Below are 22403 nucleotides of genomic sequence, written 5' to 3'. Positions count from 1 at the left end.
AGTTATGCCCTGGTAATACAATTTTGCAGTGCAAGCACCGTGGTGCTCTTGATGAAACATGGCACACCATGGCACATAAATAAGAAATTAGCTGTTTTGTCACACTTTACTCAATTAAATAAGTCTTGAGTTGCTTATTTTTAATGTCTCTTTCTGTGTAGACACAATGTTAAAACTCTTTCGTCACAAAGAAAATCTATTTGAATGGGGCGTGTTGTCAATAAAAATCCATTAACACTCTATCAATGGAAAGTTATAGCCTATTAATGGTCAATTGAAAGCTTTTCAGTTTCAGCTCAACAATTATTAAACGGCAAACAATGGTAAAGGTTTAGTTAGAAGAAATTCCTAACAATTGTTCTTTCCAACAGATTTTGCATCATTGCATTGTATAAAATAACACGATAGAGAGATATTTCACCCAAAAATGAAATTAGGCCATTATTATATAATTATATATATATATATATATATATATATATATATATATATATATATATATATATATATATATATATATATATATATATATATATATATATATATATATAATGCGCATTAGTTGACTAGTTATACTGTTGACTTCCTTTTCATGAAGGGAAATTTGCTTTTATTGCAAGCACATTATGATAGTCACTGGAACTGCTTGCTGAAATTATTAGAATTTCAAGAAATTTAAGCATACAAACTACTGCTATAGAGAAATATAAGCCTTTTGTACTGATCCATTCAGTAGTACTGCACTAGCCTACTTGCAGGAGAGGTTTGATATTGAGACCAGGCCCTCTGGCAACGTAACTGGCAGTTGCTGTTTTCCCTTCATCTTTTTGTTTTCCTCCTTCTTGAGTCAAACTCACTTCCTCAGCCTTTAGCCAAGCTGATTGCTCTGTAAAGGAAACATTATTTATCAACAAATACTGCCTCCTTCTTTGGCCACACTAGCATGAGTTTGAAAAGATGCTGTGGGTACAGCAGAGTTCAGCTGCAGGTCAGTGGAGATGCCTCAGGTTTACCATACACACCCCATTCACACGCCTCTCCTCGTCACTCCAGGGAATAAACCTCAGTCAGGGTAGCGATATGTAATTTTGGACAGGAGTGAAAATAATTATGTGAGTTTTCTGAAGTATAGGGTGTATTGAAAAGGTGAAAAAAGTTGTGTAAATTTAATCTGACTTTATACATTACCTGCTGTTGTAACGACTGTAAATACCCTGATATATTCAGTTCTTAACACAAGTTTTTGTTCTTTGCTTAGGGAACTTTGAAATATATTTGCAGCATACTGATATTAAAGGTGGACTATAGTATTTTTGCAGTAAAATATCCAAAAAACAAAAAAAGTGTTATATATTTTGTTCCATTGAGTACCTGCAATATTCCAAATGTTTCCAACTATTTGTACATTGTGAGAAAATGGCTATTTTAAATAAGGACCGGGACGTTTCAGCATAGCATCTGAGGAAGTCGCCTCTCAATTGCGTCATATCTGCGCTACCCTTGGTTTCGGGTTTTATTTGACAGAAGCGTTTGACTCTTAGCAGTGTGAACAAGTGAACGCACAGTGACATCATAACATCATTTTCAACACACTTAAATGTATCTAATATGATAAACAGAGCTGCTTTACCTCATAATCATGGCCGGAAGGGCGGAAATAGTGCAACCCAAATGCCAAAACACTACTGATTCGTGATTAGTAAATAGGTGGAGGGCGGAGCTTCAGGCCAAAACACAACATGTCAACATCAACATCATTTGAGGGCTGCAACAACAACTTTTATTGGACAATATCCTGGCCGGGCTACTGTTCACAGTGATATAAGTATTTGAAATTAACATGATTTCTTAATGTCTAGTGACATATCAGGGCCATTTTATGATTCATTTAAATGCATTTCTTACATACAATTCCTTTAAACATTTATCTAAATGCCACTCTAAGCGAAGTGAGATATGTAAATATTTGATGCATGCTTTCCTCTCAATAACAACATGAACACAACGCAAATGGCAGTGGTGAGAAAACCGATAAGAAAGCATTTGATTCTGCATAATTCTGCACTCCAAACAAGTCATGCAACATTTATTTTAAAGCAAGCAGCTTTACAGTATTAAACATGAAGAACAGTGTCAATTCACTTTGGCACGCTTTTTCAAATACCAGAAATTAACTTTGTTTTGCTTGATTTTGTTCAAAATAATGTCATACCAGCTTGTTCTTACAGTGGCTTAAAGGGTTAGTTCACCCAAAAATTAAAATTATCCCATTATTTACTCACCCTCAAGGCATTCTAGTTGTATATGACATTCTTCTTTGAGACGAATAAAATCAGAGTTATAATAAAAAAAGTCCTGGCTTATCTATGGTTTGTAATAGCAGTAATTTGTAAAATTGTTGCTCTGTTTTTGAAGTCCATAAATGTGCATCTGCCCATCATATAACTGCTCCACACTGCTCCGAGGGGTTAATAAAGGCCTTCTGAAGCGAATCGATGTGTTTGTGTAAGAAAAATATCTATATTTAAAACTTTATAAAGTAAATTATCTAGCTTATGGCCGATCACCTTCTGTATTCAACTTACAGAAAAAGTGCTCACAGTTCATGCTATAGTCTGACAACATTGCACACCAGTTACGCTCGTCAGATGTAGTAAATCATGGACTATTTTTCATTTTTGGGTGAACTAACCCTCAAGTCTATCCCTCACAGCCTGTTTTTGCATCTGTTTGAAATTCAGTATGGTATCTAACCTGACTGTGGTCTATATCTCTAATTAATGGTGTGAACTTGTAGATGGAGGAAGCCAGCATTCCCTTTCGTATATTAAAGGTCTCAATGCTTCTAGATCTGCAGGAAATGTGGGAACGGTTAAAGATCAATGTAGCACTTTAAGAGAGTCAACCTCAGGCCACACTTTGAGTCCATCTCTGTGGGGTCAGAGTTTTGAAGGAAGAGGGTGACGAGGTCAGCCTTCAAGTCCCATCAAAAAGAGTTTCTTCCCTCCTTCGGTCTGTTCTATTCCTCGGAAAGTGGCAGGAACACACAGACAATGATTTGTCACCAGAAACGGCCCTGATAATTTCCAATTTCATGGGAGCCGGAGAAGAGGCCAGGATGGTCAGCCACAGCTGGAAGTGTGTGTGTCCACTATGGGCCCTGACCATTGTTAGAGCCCCAGCCGCAGGCCACTGTGTGTGCGGGACGCTTTTACTCGGAGCGCCCCGACAGCCAAATGTCACCATTAACCATGCGCTGCAAAATCGGAGGCATTCATGATCGACGCTCCTCATAAGCCATAAAAGGGGTCATCGGTGAGGGTGACTCAAGTTCAGCAAGTCAGATTCAATGGTGTCATGCTTGTTCTGCTCTTTGATGTGACGTGTGTGGAAATGTGGCTTCTTTCTCACACTTGTTAGCGCTGTCAATCTTCCGATAGATTCTCTGGTTAAACAGTTGTCTGTTCTCAGTGCTGGCACTGCAAAAGCAATGATATTGTTGACAGATCATCAGATAATTTAATCATGATTGTGATCTGGTCTGATGTCACTGCGTTCTTTGTTTTCTCTCATAGACATTTTATCAGCTCTCTCTCACCAAGACACAAACCTGGTCTCGCCCTGAAAGCTGATTGGTCAGCACAGCGTTACGGCTACAATTACCTCTTCACCTATACTTGCTGTGTACATAGACCAACTGTTCACCTTAACACGAGGTAGGCTGACATATCAGGGACTGTAGGATGACACAAAAGTGACATGAAATAATTGGAAAACATCAATGAATCAATCAACTTTATTTATACAGCGCTTTTACAGTGACGATTGTTTCAAAGCAGCTTTACAGTGTTAAACAGGACAATATTGCAACAAAATAGGATTTGGCTGCACAGTCATTCTGGAGAAAACCAGAAAAAATGTTATCAGCTTATTTTAATTTATCACACAGCGACAATGTTGGCATATCAGTATTATAGTTTATAGAATTAAATACGACCTAATTAATTAATTTTATTTGTATATTTAGGTGAATAACTTAGATCATAATTTTAGTGTCCCCAACTGAGCAAGCCAAGCCAAAGGCGACAGTGGCAAGGAACCAAAACTCCACCACCTATTTTTAATGGAGAAAAATAAACCTTGGGAGAAACATGAAGAATTTGAAAAAGTTTTATGGCTTGTTGTCCATGTTAGTGAGCTTTGAGGTCACTTTTGCTAGTGTACTCTGAAGATTGATATTTAGAATTTACAGTCTCTTCCAAAATGTTCATGACTCATCTTCTACTATGGCAACAGTAGCAAATCATAAATAATGACTGTGCTCTGAATTAAATATGAAATTTAAATTTTTGAAGACTTCAATTTCAGGATGACTTAAATGTATTTAAATGAATAAATTATTACAAATATTACAATAACTCTAAATTATAATGCTAACACATGAAATTAAGATGTAAACTAAAATCATATAACCTTTTTTTTCCCCCTTAGCAACTATTGTTTTTTTATTTAAGAATAGTATTAACATTAACATTAACATCTAGTTCTGGAATACAGAACACATTTTGGACTTTGATTTGTGATTAATTAATTAATCATATTAAATTAATCAACCATGTATTCAGTATATTAATAAATACCTGGAATATCATAGTGGTTTTGGAGGTAGGCCATAAACACTTTCTAGTTTTGGACAATGGGGCGCATTCAAGTCCAAAATGTTTGAAAATAAAATGGTCCTAATAATATCATAAGTTTCAGGAATTGAACTCAACAAAAGGAGTGTGTTTTGGACTTATCTTTTTGACTAACCAAAAACAGATGCCGGGAGAAACCTGTTTCCTAAAAGCAAAAGTGTACTCAAGGATGTGTTTATATTGTGACTAATAGTTACAGTTACAGGAGTTGCAGCACTTTCATGCTTAATTCACACCTAACTAGTAGTCTTCTTGTCTAGTTATCTGATATGTATAACCTTGCTGACTGCATAGATCCACCTGTTGCTTAGAGCCTTACTTAGCTCTCAGGTGATCAGGTGGTCTTTAAGTCCCGAGGGATCTGTCAGCATTAGCCCCTTCCAGCTCTCGACACACTTCCTACAGCCCTTTATCCCTGACATGAAATCTAACATTTGCTCTTATTGTCAATGTTGGATAAACACAAGAGCCTCTTTGATCATGGCAAGAGCGACCTGTTGATGTTGTGATGGAGGAGAGGAAAGAGAAGGAGGGGTAGATTATGCCTCATAGTGCTACAGGAAGTGTGACCGATCTGCTGGTGATTTCTATTGTCTTCTGTTGTTTGACTGACATGACAGCAAGAGCCTGAGGGACAGTCATTGGCTCCGTCCTCAAATTTCCCTGGAGGTCACAGGTTAAATCGAGGCATATTTTGGTGTTGATCGGAAAGCGAGCATTTCATGATAACCGTCATAAGTATTGACAAAGTACGAGAGTCATTTGAAAGTGCATGCAGTGCATGAAAGTGCATTGAAGAAGGAAACGGTCGCTCAATTTATTCCGGCCTTTTTCTTTTCCGACTTTTCTCTTTCCCATCCTCTCTGCCTATGTGGCTAACTTTTCGCTTCATTCTCTCGATCTTTCCCCTGCCACCAGTTTCTTTTCTCTGGGCTCTTAGGGACTCAATTGAAGGGCAATGAGGCAGCTAATGCGCAGAAAGATAGAAATTTACTTGCTTTAAGTTCATGCTGCAGACCTCTCTGAAAGAGAGCATTCAGCTGCCCGCCGCTCCACAATAAGAAGCGATTGAATAAAGCCTGCAAGCAGGTTCTTAGCGGCTACATGATGGTTCAGTTCACGGCCCATTTGCCTCCAATGCTCTCCTCTTTCTCCCCCGCATATTTTTTATCTTTTCCTCTCTCGCTGAATGACATCTTTCGGCCAGACCCCCCTGCTGAGGAGGTTTAAATGAAATGCATTGATACGGGCACAAGAAGCAATTTGTCTCTTGAACTGTTCCAAGGATTTAAAGAGAGTCAGGGAGAAACTGAGAGAACGATTGAGAAGGTTGTCCGATAGAACGGTGTTACGCTGCCATGGCCGACAACTGGACACGAGGATGCAGTTTTTCCATAGCCGATGTACATTCTGTTTTTTTTCCTCCTGAATTTATTGAATAACTAACATATTCGCATCTTGTTGTTGTTGGGTTTTTTGTCTTTTTTTAATAAGTGGCAGGTGCATGTGCTTGTGAACATCTCTCTTCACATTCAAATAGATTCATCTCTTTTGTAGCCTATCAAGCAGAAACACTCTATAATAGCTCCAGGGACAAGTATCTCCAAGCAGAAAAGACTTTTTATTTTATTTTTAATGCTCACTGTCACACTAAATACAGCTGGGAATACCACTGATCGTTCAATGAAATTCCAACAATGCCTTGAATTAGACAGAAATGCACTTTTCTTCCCTGACTGTTACATGTTCTTATCAGTTCAAGTATATGTGACCTCACAAACTAAGCGGTATTTAACCTCTATAGACCGTCTCTGTCTACATGTCATGCACTCTTTCGCTCTCATTTACCCTTTCTCACCCCGAGTTTCTCGCTCTCTTTTTTCTCTCAAGCCTCCAGCTGTGAATGATTGTTCAAGTGGAGTGAAACCATCAAGACGAGAAAATATCATTGCGTTCTTTTTCTATTCTTGTTGGATTTTCTGCCCCATTCCATTTTTTTTGTGACTCTATTTATTTATTTATTTTCTGATCTGTTTCTCACAGCCTAACACTATAGAGGCTGGAGAACTAAAGTCTGAGACTGCAAAGAAAATCTGAGATTCAAAGTCTAAGTGACATTTAGCAACACTGAAGCAATCATATGTTTAGTTTTTGCTTCTAACAGTTAGAACCCAATCATCAGGTTCGACACACACTTGTAGCTCGAGTGCTGTTAGCATTCAATTCAAAGACAAACCAAATATTAAAACATTCTGAAATTGGTGCAAATTTTTCAGTTCAACATTTCCAACTTGATCTCATTAGAAAACAACTATTTTGCAAGATGGCAATCTTGCATGAATTTGCATTTTTTAATTGAATGCCATTCTGGAAGTAATTGTGCAGCAAAATAAACTGTCCACCCTTTAATCAAACTGTAAGCAGATATATAAAAACATACAAATAGCCACCAATTCACAGAATTGTAATATATTAATGAAGTGCCATGACAGTGTGTTGACTTTTCAATTTTTTTTATTTTGTAATTAGATTTTTCATTAAATAAAAAAACTGCGTTTTAAATAGTCATCTCAAAGATTTGGACCCAACTTACACTTTATTTCTTCCAAAGTTTGAAGGTTCTCTTTTGGTAACATTATACAAATACTCCTCAGTAAACACTTCACAATAAGTAGAAAACCCTCATAAATTCATGCATAAATGGGACTATAGTGCAACAAAAAAACATGGCTAGGTTTTCAATGTAAATATAAAAAATCTGTAACCTTTTGGAAGAGATTTATTTATATAATTTGAAAAGATGTTTTCTTTTCTCTTATCACTTGCATTTTTGCTATTCATTCTTGGCTATTCGCTCTCAATGTCGATCACAACAGTAATTAGCAAATAAAACCTATACGGATAGCTATTAGAACCGGCGATTAACAACAAACACATTTAAATGTCTACGTCTTTCCGTCTGCCGCCTCCTCTCTCGCAAAGGCCATGAATTCCTCGTGCTGCAAAGAAAGGACACATGGCTGTAATATTTTCTTTACGGCTGCATCTGCGGCGGCATTGTGCGCGAGCTCTGAAAGAGAGAGATCCTGGCAATCCATATTGATAGACTGCTAGACAGATTGCGTGTAGAGAGACTACGCCTGGCTCATTCACAGTACCACTTCATTTATTTGAAGTTTTAATCTAATTATTAACTATTTTGGGGGATAATAAGCTTTGCGGCTGTAATAGGCGAATTGTATGCCTGCGCTCTTGTGCCGTTGAGAGCACCGGTACAGAGGCCAATCCTTGGGAGGGGTGAGGTCGCTGACAAAAGCACTTGTCCAAAAATATTTTGTCATGTCTTTTACGCGCCATTCTAACAGGGCTTACATTGGAGGCCTGAAAGAGGATGAGAAAGGCGCCTTTAAGGCTTGATTGGCAACTGCAAACACACTAAATGCTAATGAACCCCAGATGGATTGAAGATTAGCACCATAGTGTTTTCTGCTCTCTTTCTCCCCGTCCACAAAAGTTTCTCTCTGTCTCCGCAAATCCCCCCTCTTGTCCCCCCCCTCCGGATCACCTCTGCAGTCTGCCACCCCTGTTCCCACTCCTAAGCCCTTTTATTGCTCATTTCATACTATTAATAACCCGGAGGCGGAGAGGCGGACAGTAATTAATTCATGGGATCCAGCCCCTTGATCTGGCCAGAGGAGGGGCTTTTGTGGTGGGACGGAGACAGGGACCGGAGTGTGTGCAGGTGGGGGAACGTTCTTGCTTCCGTATCCCTTACAGAAGTTCTCTGCATGATCCTTCCGTCCTCGTTATCGCATTTTCAATGTCGGATCTAGTTTTTTATAAGACTGCGCACACTTTTTGGGCGAGCCGAATGCCACGCACACCGTGCGTTAATCTCTCACTCTCATGCGCACAGTCTCTCCCTCCTTTTTGGACCCTGCTGCTGTATAGAGCTGGTGGGACAGAAGCTGCAGTGGCACATGACAAAAGCAAGGCATGAAATTCAATTAGGAAAGGGTCTGCTCAAGATTTCACAGCCTTCACCGAAGAGAATAGCTTTTGATATATTGGTACTCCTATTTACTGCCCATCGAGGCATTGCTCTCATTAGTAAGCACCCCACCTCCAGCCCTCCCTTTCCTTTTCTCTCTTCTCTCTTTATATCTCTTTCCATTTTTCTCTTTCTACATCTCTCAGAGATCTGACTAAGTTGCGATAGAAATCAAATTCTTTCTTATTGTTTTGTTGGACCACAAAGTTTTTGCTAATAGTATTTGCTCTGATAGTCACTTCACATTAAAGTGCTCACTTAAACCTTTACCACTCAAGTGATTCATTTGTACCTTTACTTGTCATTCTTTTTTTCCCTTTTTATTATATTTTAATATATTTTAACAATATTTTATTTATGATATACTGTTTAAAAAGTCCTGCAGCTCAGATGTTATAGTCCACTAATACATAAGTTTACACATACTTGTTTATGAAATGTCTGAACACTTGTGAAAAACCCTTCATTATATAGCTGACTGTTAACAGAATGCATGTCAGTGTCTTTTGTGTTCACTTGTTACACAATAGCTAGAACAAAAATATGATATTGTAATTTTAGTTTGTAGGATTTAAAAAATAAATAATTAAAATAATCCTTTTTTTTAAACTAGGTGTACGAAACCAACATACAAATCCAAGGCTTGTTAAAACACATTTTGTGTAATTTGCTTTTTGATTTCAAGCCTTAGCATCTTTGAACCAACTAGCCCCTGTCTCCCTTGCACTACATTTTCTCGATTCCATTGGATACATTAAAGCTAGACTCCTTTTCCCATGTATCTCCTACAGTCCCATCATGAACCTTTCCTCAGCTTCCTTGGCCATATAAGTCTTATTCAGTCTCCACCATAATTGAGCCCTCCTAATCAAACTCAGTCCAACTTTTTATTTCTTTCATGCATTTACTTTGCATTTGTTTACAAAGATGTAATATCTTACACTGACCAGTCAAAATTAGCAGATTTTATACATCACCCTAAATTTACAGCTTTCGGCATCTATGTTTTTGTAATATCACAGATTGTGCTGTCGTAACATTGGTGCTTGGTGAAACTTTTGTGAAGACATAGAGACCATCTACATCATCATTGTGTAGCTTGGCTTGTTAGTCTCCTGACAAATGATCCATTCTCATGAAGCTCTGTGAAGTTATTATCCCCCACCCCTCTCCTTTTGTTGTCCAGGGCCCATTGGGTAACTGATGACTGGGAAGTAATTAGTCCAGTCTTGAATGTTGGCAGGTACGGGCAGCTGTCCTTTGTATGGATGTCAATGCGTGGTGTGTGTGTGGACGGTAAAGGGTGAGAGTTTGTATACATGCGTGTGTGGGAGGGACCCGTGGAGGGCGGAGGGCCGTCTGAGCCCATCTGTTTGACTGAACCCCCCACAGCTGCGCCACTGCAGGACTGACCAGAAGGGCTTCATGGGGACCCACACATCGTGCTTGTTGCCCTCACGTGAATATACTGACATGCAGTTGTGTCAAATAGTAATCAAATGGTTCCGAGGCTGAAGTGCCTATTCATCATACAGTGTAAAAACCCAAATATTAGGAATATGGCTTAATTATCTTTCCTGTTATACACCTGTTTCTTTCACCTAAGTGTCAAAGATAAATAAGGAGATCCAAAATGATTAAAATTTGCCAACATCTTAGAAATATAATTGTTGTATTCATGTTGGTGAGATCAAATATTAATATTATATTTTAAAAGATTATACCGTGTAACAACATTTTCCCCCATCTTAACCTTTTAATGGGACAAAAAAAAATGAAAAATCCATTAATGAAATGATTCAAGTGGGTATGAACTGCTTTTTTAATGTATTTTTTAATAAATTAATAGGGCTGAGCAAAACAACATTATCATTATCTCATTTACCCATAAATGTTTGATATGTGAAATGCATTTCTGCTGGACAGTCAGAGGCAGACTTAATTAAACTTTTAGTACATGTAAAGGTCTTTTCACATGCTTTGCAACATGGCAAGTGATTGAAGCATGGCAAATATCTAATTCCAGACACTCTTACTGTCTTTATCCCAGGAAAGCTGTTTGACCTGCAGTAAATGGGTTTGTGCAGGTAATCGGGCCTTTCAACTCGGGTAGATCAACTCATTTCGAAAGCCTCTTTTGCCTGATGACTTGAAGGCAGAGTATTTTGTATCCCTCATTAGCTCCATTTAACCACCATCACATGTCAATAAATATTTTATCCAATCTCTGCATTATTTACTTAATTAGATAGTCTTACAGTTACGTTTAATTTAAAATGTATGGTATACATATTGTTCCTTAATAACACTTTGTAGAAAACATGGCGTTATACATAAGGTATGTCATATTAAATGGCAATAAAAACCATCCATTATTTTGGGAATATAAAATTAATCTTCTCTTTGAGGCTGACAAATTAATTATTTTCATCCCAATTGTGTGGGCTATATGTGTGTGTGTGTGTGTGTGTGTGTGTGTGTGTGTGTGTGTGTGTGTGTGTGTGTGTGTGTGTGTGTGTGTGTGTGTGTGTGTGTGTGTGTGTGTGTGTGTGTGTGTGTGTGTGTGTGTGTGTGTGTGTGTGTGTGTGTGTGTGTGTGTGTGTGTGTGTGCGCGCCACTGGAAGACCACTCTTGAGATAAAAGGGGTATGTCTAACTGCCAATTAAACATTTGCCCGTTAATAGCGATTAAACCCAATTAGATGATGTTTTTTCAGAAGCATTTAGATTTGGACATTAGATTAGCCATAATCGATATAAATGCAACACTTAGCACACAGCAGTCAGGTTCTGGCTGCTCCTCGTATATGCCGTGTTGCATATTTTACTGAATATCGTACACACTAGCTAGCCCAAGTCTTGTGATATATATATCTCAGATAATTTCAAATCAAATTCATATATAAAAATAATAATAATAAATTTAACTTTTTTTTTGTAAGTAGTCATGTAATAAGAGAGCTAATGTACAGTCAACTGGTTATTATTGTAAAATTAGCACCTTCTAGGAGATAATGAGCTGTTCTTTGGGTGCTCTTTGGTTAACACAGTGAAGAAATCGGGTTCTTTCCCCTAACCAGATGAGCTGAGCCTAATTACTGGTTTAAGTTTCCCTCTCAAGTTCCTCTGTCCCTCCTTTTCTGACAGGGTCTCTCTGTCAGATGACTGAGCATGTGACGGACGAGGTGCTATTAGGGGAGATGCAACTTGCTGATAATCAGCTCAGATTAGGAGCACCTTTTTTAAGACATACACACCTGTGGAGGAACTCGGAAACTCCCTCCCCCTCTTCCTCTCTCCCTGGCAGCATCCTTAACCTGGAAAATGCTGCCTTCACAGGCCCTTTATATGGAGGTAAATTTAAATTAAGTGTTTGCATTACATCCTGTTTATTGAGATAACTTCATCTGGTTTGATTTTGAAGGCATCATTGGGTATGAACGGAGCAGTAAATTTATTCATAAATGTAATTTTTTCAATTTATAAGCAGTTGTTTCAATGCATTTAGGGTGTGGTCCTGGTCAAGACAATCTCCTGAACTCCAAAATGAAAGTCAGAATGGGAAAGAAATGTGATTTAAGCCATTTTGAGCTTGGCATGGTTGTTGGTGCCAGACAGCCGGTCTAATTATTTTACAATCTGCTCAGTTACTGAGATTTTCAAACCATTTATAGGATTTAAAAAGTTTGGTGTGAAATGGGAAAAACATCCAGTATAAGGCAGTCCTGTGGGCGAAAATGCCTTGTTGATGTTAGAGGTCAGAGGAGAATGGGCTGACTGATTCAAGCTGATAGAAGACCAACTTTGACTGAAATAACCACTCCTTACAACCGAGGTAAAGCATTTGTGAAGCCACAACATGCACAACCTTGAGGTTGATGGGCTACAACAGCAGAAGACCCCACCGGGTACAGTAAAAAGATAATACAATTTGCACAAGGTCACCAAAATGGACAGTTGAAGACTGGAAAAATGTTACCTGGTCTGATGAGTCTCGATTTCTGTTGAGACATTCAGATGGTCAAAATTTTGCATAAACAGAATGAGAACATGGATCCATCATGCCTTGTTACCACTGTGCACGCTGCTGGTGGTGGTGTAATGGTGTAGGGGATGTTTTCTTGGCACACTTTTTAGGCCCCTTAGTGCCAATTGGGCATCGTTTAAATGCCACGGCCTACCTGAGCAGTGTTTCTCACCATGTCCATCCCTTTATGACCACCATGTACCCATCCTCTGATGTATATATATATATATATATATATATATATATATATATATATATATATATATATATATATATATATATATATATAATCTATTCCTGTAATGGCAAAGCTGAATTTCCAGCAGCTGATACAATGTCTTTTGTGTCACATCATTCTAATATGCTGATTTGGTGCTCAAGAGACATTGATTACTATCAATGTTCAAAACAGCTGTGCAGCTGTCACTTCTGATTATTTAATGCATCCTTGTTGGATAAAAGTATCTGGACAAGCATTAAAACAGAAGATTTTTTCAAATTCTGAATGTATTTCACAATGTATATCGCCAAAGTGTAGTCCCAGTATAATCACTTAAAGGTTTCATGAACTGGCTTTTAAATTTTTTTTATACTGATGTCTGAGGTCAACTAATGACATTTGTGTGGTTTTTACATTTAAAAACATTGTGTCTGCAAATCCAGACTTGTTTAAAAACGATTCCGCAGTGAAATGAAGCGCAAACGTGTGCATGTCTTCCCCACGTGAGCTGGAACTTCACTAAAAATAAATGAAGTATCACACATTCCTAATATTGTGATCCGAAGGAAGCTTCCACAATATCTTGCTATCTTCATCCACATGTTTATATTGGCTAGTGATCCTAACAGCTCCATGAGTCGATGGGTGGGGCTACTGAATTAGATGTGCTGTAGATAAGCGTGGTTTGTCGCGCAATGACGTAAGGATGAACTTCTGACGTTTGTAAACAACACAGCAGTAATGACTTTATTAATTTCTTTACTAATAAGATTGATAATATTAGGGATATAATTATAACCATGCAGCAAAAAATTGCAACTTGATCCTAAAGAATTAGTCAATTACAGGCCAATCTCAAATCTACCGTTTCTATCAAAAATACTAGAAAAGGCTGTGTCTTCACAATTATGTTCCTTTTTAGAAATAAATGGTATATGTGAGGATTTCCAGTCAGGATTTAGACTGTATCATAGTACTGAGACTGCTCTAATTAGAGTTACAAATGATTTACTCTTATCATCTGATCGTGGTTGTATCTCTCTATTAGTGTTACTCGATCTTAGTGCTGCATTCGATACTATCGAACACAATATTCTTCTGAATAGAATTGAAAATGATGTTGGCATTAGTGGAACTGCATTGTCATGGTTTAAATCGTACTTATCTGACCGTTATCAGTTTGTAGCAGTAAATGAAGAGATGTCACACCGATCACAAGTTCAGTATGGGGTACCGCAAGGCTCAGTGTTAGGACCGTTGCTTTTCACCCTGTATATGCTACCACTGGGAGATATCATTAGGAAGCATGGCGTTAGTTTTCATTGTTATGTTGACGATACTCAGCTCTATATTTCCTCACGCCCTGACGAAACCTACCAATTCACAAGATTAACGGAATGCATAGCTGATATAAAAAATTGGATAAATAGTAATTTCCTGATACTAAATTGAAATAAAACTGAATTTTTAATTATTGGACAGAAAAGCTCCACAAGTAGTAACCTAGAATACTGTCTAACACTTGATGAGTGATCTGTCAAGCCCTCATCGTCAGTGAGGAACCTGGGTGTGCTCTTTGATACCAATCTCTCATTTGAAAGCCACGTTTCTAGCATCTGTAAAACCGCATTCTACCATCTTAAAAATATATCTAAATTACGCCACATGCTTTCAATTCAAAATGCTGAACAGTTATTACATGCGTTCATGAGCTCAAGGCTAGATTATTGTAATGCTCTACTGGGTGGTTGCCCTGCTCGGTTAATAAACAAACTTCAGCTAGTTTTTTTTTAGAGTTCTTACTAGAACCAGGAAGTATGATCATATTAGTCCAGTTCTGTCAACACTGCACTGGCTCCCTATTAAACATTGCATACATTTTAAAATCTTGCTTATTACTTACAAAGCATTAAATGGTTTAGCTCCAGTACTTAAGCGAGCTCATAACACATTATACTCCATCACGTCTATTGCGGTCTCAAAACTCTGGCCAGTTGATAATACCTAGAATAACTAAATCAACTGCAGGCGGTCAATCATTTTCCTATTTAGCATCCAATCTCTGGAACAGTCTTCCAAGCATTGTTCGGGAAGCAGACACACTCTCTCAGTTTAAATCTAGACTAAAAACACATCTCTTTACTATAGCATACACATAGAACATTTTTGACTTGCATTACTCAAATCAATTGACTGATTGTTAGGCTGCATTAACAAGGTCAGCCGGAACCGGGAACACTTCCCATAACACCTGATGTACTCCTTACATCATAAAAAGAGTGGCATCTAAGCTAATGTTAGTCTCTCTGTTTATCCCGAGGTTTATCCCGGATCCGGGCCGTGTCCGGATCGGATGGTGGACCTGCGCCAGGACATGACCAACACATCCTGGAGTGTCTGCTGAAACCGTGTCAATTGGTGTCTACTCTGAATTTGCCTCACCAGCACGTTATGCTCAAAAACCCGTCTCTGGCGCAATCATTCCGATCTTCAATGTATTCATACTCTTGTGTAATCAACACACCATCCTAAATAAACCCGTCTCTTGCGTGATACCCTGAAATTTTGAATATTCCGATCTAATATGATTTCTGACCTGTAAGGTTGCCAGAATCATAATCATACACGGTGTGTTAATAGGCCAGAGGAGAACTGGCACCCCGACTGAGTCTGGTTTCTCCCAAGGTTTATTTTTCTCCATCATGCCCTGATGGAGTTTTGGTTCCTTGCCACTGTCACTTTTGGCTTGGCTTGCTCAGTTGGGGACACTAAAATTATGATCAAAGTTATTCAACTAATTATACAAATACAATTTATGAATAAAATTTTAATTAATTCTATAAACTATAATACAGATCTGCCAACATTGTCACTATATGATAAATTAAAATAAGCTGATAACATCACTGTTTTCTCCAGAACGACTGTACAGCCAAATCTAATTTTGTTGCAATATTGTCCTGTTTTACACTGTAAAGCTGCTTTGACACAATCGTGATTGTAAAAGCGCTATATAAATAAAGTTGATAGATTGATTGATTCAATCTCTTACATAATGGCTAATGAGAGGATTTTTGAGCATGCAGAACACAGCACTGACAAAAACTCTGTCTTTGAGTGGTCATTGGATTAAACACCTCTTTACCATTGCTTTAAAAAAAAATCAACATTGGCTACATTGCTCATTGCTCATTGTAAAAAGTAACCTTTAACACTTTCCAGAGTGCAAATACAGATACATACTGAATCATTTGACAATATGCCTTTATTACGGAGAAAACTGATACTAGAAGGGCAATATTTCCCTCTAAAAGCAATCAGGAGCAGCAGCAGACAGTGGTTTGATTGAGAAAGTTTCACACTAGTCTCAAGCTTGGAACATACTCTGCAAAAATGAAGAAATGTGTTTGTGTTCTCGAGGTGGCAAGAACAAGAATAAAGTTTGTTCTTGTCAGTACATTCCATACTTCACGAGAAAAGCAAGTGCCGATCATCTGTTTTTCTCTGCATTAACCACGTCTACTTTAAATCTATGACCAATCACACAATAGTTCCCGGAAACCCGCAAGAAAAAAGTTCTGCTCAGGCGATGTGTCAAGTAACTATTCCAATAAAAGTGAAAAACATTGTAAGTCACATGATCCATCTCCTGTAAGATACCAAATTCGAGTTTGCACTCTCATATTAGACATATGGATGCAATGGAAAAGATCAGATGTTGATAGGGTGCATTATGCACTAGTTCAGGTAATATATGATCTTTAAAATCTTGAATGTTCAGTTTTAGTGGCACTGCCAAGTAACATTCATAGGGCAATCAGGACAAGGAATGCGTTCTGTGGCGACAAACAGTACGGGACTATTTCAGACCCTCTCTCCTTCTCCAGCCCTTTTCCCCTTTCCCTTCATGTCTGGACATCCACAAAGCCCTTGTGTGACCTGATGCTTCTCCCTCTCTGTATAGAAGGACTGGCTCTGGAGTAGGGGTCAAGGGTCCTGTGCCTCAAGGTTTAGATGTGCCGTTCTATCTTAAAGCTTTAGCTTTATGGCCCTGAGGTTATTAAGGCTCTTCTAAAAGGCCATAAGGCTGCACTGTGCATGAGAGGAGACATGTAATGAAGTGGATAATGGACGTGAAGTGTGCTGGACAAAGCTACACATTATGACCCTGAGAGCTGATCCTCGCCGCTATGCCACATGAATGAAGAGCATGTTAGTGCACTTAGCTCAGTAAGTGCAGGTAAAATGTTAGATCAGAGTTCCAAATATGGCATATTACTCATTGGTGGATGGAAACTGATTTTAAGCGACACAGGTGCAGTAATTTTTTTTCTGCAATATTATTTTTTTTACCCCAACTAATGATTTTTTATTTTACATTTTTAAAATCATGTAGACTGATGTAAAATTAAGGCTCCAATCTTATTTGTCCCTCAAAAAGGTGTTTTTATTTTACATAGTGTGGGTTTCTATAGAGGCTGCCATATTGAGATCACATGACCAGCTCATTTTTGGAAACATTGGCTGTTTCTCAATTCTAAGAATGCAAGGAAAGGTCTTTCAAAGACACGTCTTGCCAGGCTACCTTGAAAGCACAAATTTGGACACAGAATGCATCTTTGTGAGAATTGAGATGTGGTGTGCTCTCGTTGCTCAACTGACCATTCAGAACATATTAGACATAGGCACAGTAAATAAAAAATAAACTCACAGATGCTGTATCCTATTCAAGTACATTTTTGTTATTATTTGATATCTTTTTATTTTAGTGTTTATGTAAATGAGCATGTAGCCTATTTAAAGTTAAGCTTTGTCAATGTTATGATTATTTAAAATATTACATTTAAAAAGTACCTGGATTTCTCCAGGTATTAGAACTTTATTAAGTGATGGCAAACAAAACGACAAATGTTTACTTTCATAAACCATCATGTATTTGTGAGCAGGAATCTATTGAGTGAGAATGAGAAGTTTAAAGCTACAAGCTTCCTTATGTTGTCTGTTCTGCAAACTGAACATGGTTGTCTAAACACTTCTTTGGTGATATTGTTGATTTCGTGAAGTGACCTGTGCAGCACAGCCAACAACTTCCCTAAAGCCGAGCAAAGCGCGTTTCTTGAAAGCGCTGCTTTCACTCTCCTGTTTTGTTCGAAGTGTGCATGGGCGCCCTTCCAGGAGAAGTGCCTGTCTGACAAGGAACTACAAGGAAATTCCACCCTTGTGCACGTCACACAGACCCATACTCGAAAAAAACGTTCCGAAACTTGTGAGAAACCGGAAGGAGTATTTTTGGCACAGAAATACTCCATCAAATGTCCAACTTATTTTTTGAAACTTAGTCCATGTTTAGCATTGAATTCCAAGTCTTTTAACAGTGCAAAAGGCTGAATAGGCCTATGCATGACAACCCCCCAGCCCCTTTTTAAAAAGACCTAGGACATTCTTTCATGATTCAAATTACATTATAATGGCATCAGTAACTGAAAATGCTCTCTTTTGTGCAATGCTGCATACACACCTATTGTAGTCAGTATAACGTCTAAGATTCTCAGAGCAGCAAACACAACATAAACCAGAATTTACTTTGTGCATCTGTAAGCTTGCTTTTGTTTTCAGCCATCTATCTCTTTTCCATTTCGCTTTTTCGTAATATGTAAAATACAAAGTCCCAAGACGTGCTACTGGTGAAAATGAAAATCATCATTCAGGTTTGCCGCTCTTTTTCCATTCATAAACAAACACATCAAGGCTCTTCACTGATTGTTCTGGTATTGATAACTGTATAACAATCGCATTAACGAGAGCATACGCTTTCATCAGTCAGTACATTAACATCGTAATATGACTGCCATTATTTTGGCAATCAGCTGCGGATCGTTACATAGATGTGCGTTGCTTTGTCCGCCTTGAAACAAATGCAAAGAATCTTCCTCTTTATTTTTTTGTCTCCCTCCATTTGTCTAGAAAATAATCATCCCTGTGTCTCTCTAATAAAGGAAAATAAAATTTGCCTCTGCGGTTTGCATATTGCATGTGGTGTAATCAAAACAAGAGGTACAATGTGCCCTCAGTAAAACAGAATTTAGATTCGCACAAAGACATTAACGCATCAAGGTAACAGAAAGCAGTGGATTGTTCTGCGCTCAAACAAAAACATTAATTACGTTTTTTTTTTTTCACCAATCCTTCTTGCGTATAGCCCGTTCAATGAATTGGCCTTAGAAACGTCCTTTCAGGCCTGTATGTGTGCCTAACAAATGAAGCGACGGCAATTTGAAAGAATTGTCATTTTAATGAGAGCGATTAATTATGGTGGCAAAGGGAGCATTTGCTTTACAAACATCTACTCTGTGGGAAAGGGTGAGTAGGATTTGCTCTTTGCTAGACTCCATCCAATATCAAATACATTCATATTCTTTATTCACTGGCACAATGTACCTTATACAGTCCGACACCATACCTAGTCTGGTGGAGTGCTCTGAATGGCGGAGTTGGTGGCCTTGGGTAGATTAATAGAAAAGCCTTTTTTTACTTTATATATGGCTTTTTCATCACCTTAGAATTTGCAGGTCTGACAACATTATATGGTAATGTGGCGATAAAAAATAGAATGATCAAAATGATTTGCATTAAAATAAGAATGCAGCAAAAGAAAACTTAAATTAAGCAATGAAAATGGGTGCGTAAGCAAACTGGCAATGTGTCAAAAGGTGAAGTGCTTCATGGTCCGGCTGCTTTATGAATACCTGAAGGAAATCAAGATAACATCAGTCTGTTCAGTCTTTAATCCTTTAATGGAAGTTCACCCAAATATAAAAATGTTGCATTTACTTACCCTCATGACGATCCAAACCTGTATGACTTTCTTTCTTCAGTGGAACACAAAAGATTATATTCTGAAGAAAAACCCCTTTGGAACCCCTTAAAAAAGAAGTACACTTTAGCATACCTTTAAAAAAAGAGTAATTTAAAAAAGAAATAACATACTTTAAAAGCACGTATGGTTCAGTTGCCGATTTCGGAGAAACACTGTTAATTTATTTTAAAAAAATACATTGGTTTTGCTTAGTTTTAGAACTGTTAGATGCTGTTTTCTGAATCACTCCTGATGTATCCATACTTGTGGAAGCTGATGTGCCGTTTGTCAATTGTTGACATAGTGTGTTTGTTATTTTTGGGGTGAAGCAATAAAAGGAGGGGTGTGTTTGGGTTTGTCGATTTCAAATATCAAAAGTGTATCTCAGAAATTGCTTACCGTGAACTAAATGTATCATTTTGAACGAATTACAGAATTACAATTATAAATATATATATATATATATATATATATATATATATATATATATATATATATATATATATATATATATATATATATATATATATATATATATATATATATTTTTTTTTTTTTTTTAAATGTATATTAAATATAATTAGCTGAACGTAAGAGTCCTTTTTTCACCCACTTAAGTATATTTATATGTAATTTCATAATTACTTCTGTTGGCTTTGAAATATGGTTCAAGTTTACTGCCAAATGTACTAAAACATACTTGTTTCTAATGTCGTTTTTAGTTAAACTTGTGTTATTTAAAATACATTTGTAATTTAAATTGATTTTGCAATTTAGTACATTTAAAATATATTAACTTTAACTTCTAATTGTTAAGAAACTTAACCCTAGTTTCACAGACATGGCTTGAGCTGATTTAACTGAAAGCAACTTGCCCTGACGTATCTTAAAATATGTCACTGCCATTGTTTTGTCTGAAGACGTTTAAGATTTGAAGTACACTACAAGTGCACACTCAATACAATTAAGTGCACTTTTCTTTCTTTCTTTCTTTCTTTCTTTCTTTCTTTCTTTCTTTCTTTCTTTCTTTCTTTCTTTACAAAAGAAACCCATTTTTCCCAAAAATCTTCTACAAGTAATAAAGTAGGCCTACAGGTTTGAAACGGCCGGAGCTGCTGAAGATAGAAATGTCTGAGCTTCATCAGTATATCTTATCCAGCACTTCTCTTGAGCAGAGCCCCCCTCTTCCTTATTAAATGATCCTGTAACTCTCAGGAGGAGGGCCAATTAGGTGGCTGAATCTCAGACACATGCACTTCTGTGAATAAACACGATCACAAGCAAGTGTATCTGCACTCCTGCAGATGCATGTCTGTCCCCCTCATAACGGACATCTCCGTTATGTCAAAACTGTAGAATATTTCGCCATGTAAACTTAAATCAAGACGCATCATTCCTGTTTACTAGACATATCTGTTTTATCTACTAGCTGGTGGTACGTAACTCCTAATAAAAATGGTGTGTGTGCGCCATCAGACGTGGTTCTTTGGAGGTGTGTGCGAGACTCAGAGAAGCATGACAGACTCCCCCTGTGCAACACAACACACTGATTGGCAAATTGCCAAGCATATCCGCTGCAGTCTGAGTTGCGAGTGGCAGGTAGAAATTGAAAAATGTGAAGCGCACTTTTCCGCTGATTGCTCAAAAGATTACCGACGCTCCCTTTCTCTGCATCAGGTTATTTTCTGCTCCTTCCTTTTCATATAAATGCGGTAAATACATAACTAGCTGTAACTAGCAAGCGTGGTGACAAGCAGTCTATTGAGTGTGAAGGTGGGAACTCTGACTGGAGAGAGGCTCAGGGGGAGAGTGTGTCATATTTGTCACCTTGTTTTCATGTGTATGATGGCTCGAGAGAATAGAGCCATGGCAGCTGTTGTCATCTGCTGTGTCACTCTGAATCTGGCCGTCCGTGTCAACCTGGCAGACAATCCATCCTTCCATTGATTGTGTCACTCAAGTGTTGGTTTATTTGCCTTGCTGTAGCATTTAAGCCCCTAACGGTTTGAAAATCATTCTGGCGAGGTCGAGATGTCTTCATCCGACTCTGGATCTTCACTATTGTGCCGATGACTGTCAGCTGCTAAGCCCACAGAGCTCTTGGTGGACATTGGCAGCCTCTAATTTACCAAGATAGGCCTGTGAGAGTGGCGGCTTTCTCCCCAGCAGGTCTACCTTTTCTCAGTCTATTAAAATTCTCCTCCTAATAAAAGCAAATTTGATAAACGCCTTTTCTACCTGTTCCATTACGGAGGCCCTGCTGTGCAGTCACACAAGAGGCTGAAAAGAGCCCTCTCCCAGTGAGTCGAGCCACCAAGAGAGCAATTAAATGAGGTACACTTACCTTACTCGCCCCTCTCTCTTTATAACTGCCTTTAAACATTCATTTCAAAGCCCATGCTGCTCTTTCTTAGTTACGGGGTGGGGGGGTCTGGATACATATGCAACTTTATATGTGTCCAATGTACAGTATGTTCGTTAAAAGCCTTATGTAATCACATATGGCACAAATGCTGTCATGTTGGAATGACTGTATTTATGAGCTGAGCATGT

Source organism: Pseudorasbora parva, chromosome 3 (genome assembly GCF_024679245.1).
Source record: "Pseudorasbora parva isolate DD20220531a chromosome 3, ASM2467924v1, whole genome shotgun sequence".
Lineage (NCBI taxonomy): Eukaryota > Metazoa > Chordata > Actinopteri > Cypriniformes > Gobionidae > Pseudorasbora > Pseudorasbora parva.
Note: the sequence above shows the minus strand (reverse complement) of the source record.